The sequence below is a fragment of the Mercenaria mercenaria genome, chromosome 8 (assembly GCF_021730395.1).
Source record: "Mercenaria mercenaria strain notata chromosome 8, MADL_Memer_1, whole genome shotgun sequence".
In the NCBI taxonomy this organism is placed as follows: domain Eukaryota; kingdom Metazoa; phylum Mollusca; class Bivalvia; order Venerida; family Veneridae; genus Mercenaria; species Mercenaria mercenaria.
In genome coordinates, this window is record NC_069368.1 from 56186347 (window position 1) to 56189458 (window position 3112).

Here is a 3112-nt window from a genome sequence, read left to right on the forward strand (position 1 = left end):
AAAACACGAACAAAAATACTCCCACGAGAATACTGACTTTGAAATCGTTTCAAGAATTTATTTTTTGAGATATGTAAAATAATCGGCCAATTATTTCTAAATGAGACTCCAGTAATTGTTACATGTCAAAAAAATCAAAGAAAAATAAAAATCAAAAGGTAGCTGAGTTTGAGAAAATGCTGAATTTGCAAACTAAATCCGGAGACTTTTACTAAGTTAATAAGGAGGAAAAATGAAAACTTTTTATATTGCATGCTCCAGGATTTTTCTAATTGTTAAGCGGACAACAAATGTAACCTCTGTACATATGCATCAAGAAAGACCTTCATTAATCCTTGTTTTACAGAAATGTGCTGAGGAGTGAGTTAAAAAAAACAAAAACAAAACTAGTATTAAGATAAACTATCTACATATGAATAGATATATATTTGCTTTAAAGATGTCTGTGTTTTGGCCCCAAGGTGTTTCAGATGTATTTGTGAGACGCTTAAATCCATTCAAACAACCGGACTCCGAGTTGCCTGATTGCTACGACTGCTGTATAAACATTTCTACCCGGAAAACAAATAATAAAACACAGTAAGACTTTGTAATACCGTTGTTGCCGACACAACTTGTTTTTGAAATCAATCGATGACACAATGTTCCGTTTTATACTTTTAATGTTTCTTTCTCAGTGGAGAACCACAACATTACATTATAAATAACAAGTTCGTCAAAGGTTATCCTGACATTAACAACTAAAGTACATATATCCTGACATAAACAACTAAAGTACATATATTCAAAATATAATCAAATTATTTCTAGTGGAGAACCACAATGTTAGCACTTGGAAATCAAAATGTATTCTGTCTGCTGACTTTCTATCTTTTCCAAATCTCAGAATGGTATATTTTTCAATGACCAATAAAACTGAAATATTTTGTAACTAAAACAACAAAATAACCAATCTGATTTTACTTAGAAAATAGGGTAACGTAGCAACATGGTATTTGATGCTACTTAACAACAATTATCACCAAGCCATTTTATCAGTCATAATCTGTTAAATATTCAAAAGCCATTTAGCACATTCTGCCTGAACAAAGAAGAGCAAATGCTTTGATATGCCAAGGTTTACATAGTAATAATTTTGACATATGTTTTGAAAACATGAAAGATTTTAAGAATTGCAACTTACACATATTTAGATATTTTACATTTTTTGTAAATTTGGCCTTTTCAGACTTACAGAAATTATTAAATTTCTGTGTTGAATCTTCATAGCATTTTTATTCAGATTTATTTTGTAAAAGAATTATACTGATTTTCAGCTGCAAATCACCGTTCTTAAAATGATATAAGAACACCGTGTTGCTAATCAAACCGTGTTTAGAAGCGATTTGTCCATTTTTGGATACCAGTAGCAGCTGTTTACAAAGCCTTGCAAGACGCCTAATTAAATAATTCAGTTATATCTAAAGGTTATGTGATTTATTTGATTGAAAGATTATGTATAAGTTTAAAAAAGTTCTGCAAACGATTGCGGAAAGATTAATCCAGACATAAACGAATTTCTGTTATAAATCTGTTATTTTCATTTTCAGCTCGCAACAGAATCACTGTTGAAGTGAATTTTATGAAGAACTGATCAATTTAAGTTAGCAAAGGCAGTTTGACCAATCCAAATGCTACTTCGGTATAGTTATTATTCAATTTAATTAACAATTTGTACTTGATTCGCACCTATTTGTTTGTAGTAGAACATAAAATGATAAGTTCAACACGTTCATTTATAGTTGCAACATAGATGACATGTACTATCATCATCAATATTACACAAAATACACACTCTATCTTTATTTCGAGGTGCAGAACTCGACAAGAGTACTTTCATTTACACTTTTAAGTAGAACGTTTCAAACAAGTGCCAAACAACAGATAACTTTATCATTACTTGGGGCAAAACTTTAGCTAATTAGCTTTTCATTTCCTCTTTGAAATGAGATTTTAAATTTCCATTACTCACATGTATAATCACATCATCAAAACACATCAACTACTAAGTGTACTTTTTGTCTTCCATCAGTGTGTTCTGTTTTCAAACTGACAATTTAATACAAAACCTTGAAATAAAGCTGTCTTTCTCCTTTTCGATTAATGATACCAAAATTATCGATAACATCCATCCAATTCCATTCAATCGCAAGCAAACATTTCCTCTTAAATCGATTGTACTATTTCTTAAAATTTGTTACTGGAAAATATGTTTGATTCCTTTAGAAATATTTCAAGGATATAAGACTAATAAGTTTACGTAGCTATTTATATCTGACATATTTACTAATTAAATTTCAAATATCCTTTAATTTGTAATTGATGTATCATTAAAGCACAGACAAAGTAAATTGTTTTGTATTTTATGGAATATAATTATTTCATCTAAAAGGTTGATTGTGGATGATATTATCATTATAAACAAAATACGACAGGCAACGTTCATTGAATGATGGGTGACCATGACGTTGGAGATACATTTATATGGGATAATTATACAGCGTTGCTATCACGGAAAACAATTTTGCTTTAATATTGAAAGGGAAAGAGATGGACGGGAGAACTAAATGTAATGCTAAACACATTACAAATTATAAAGTAATTCCAGAATTGTAAGCTTGTATTTGTCTAAAATATTTTTCGGTTCAATTATACCATTTAGTATGTTTAATTTGTTAAATATTTAAATAAGGCTATTCACACTTTTCTACACAATCAATTTTTCGAAAATCTTGAACTAAATGCTATATTTTAAAACTTACACTTTGGTTCTTAAAGACATTTGAAATTATTGTCCAATTAACATCTCCAGAGTTTTATGATCATAAATCTCCACATTAAAAACTATTCATTTGTGGGACTGTCCATAACATTGTGTTACTAAAAATGAAATCCTCGTTCCATAAATACGCCCTTTCTGACAAATATATTTTTTCTCTAGGAGGATATTTATTAATTTAACTTCGGTAAACGTTATAACTAGAAGTTTTGGTGAGTAAAAGTGGCGCCCTTTTAGGTAAAAGTATGCAAGTATTTCAACAAAAAATAGTACCCAGAGGGAGATACAGGTGAA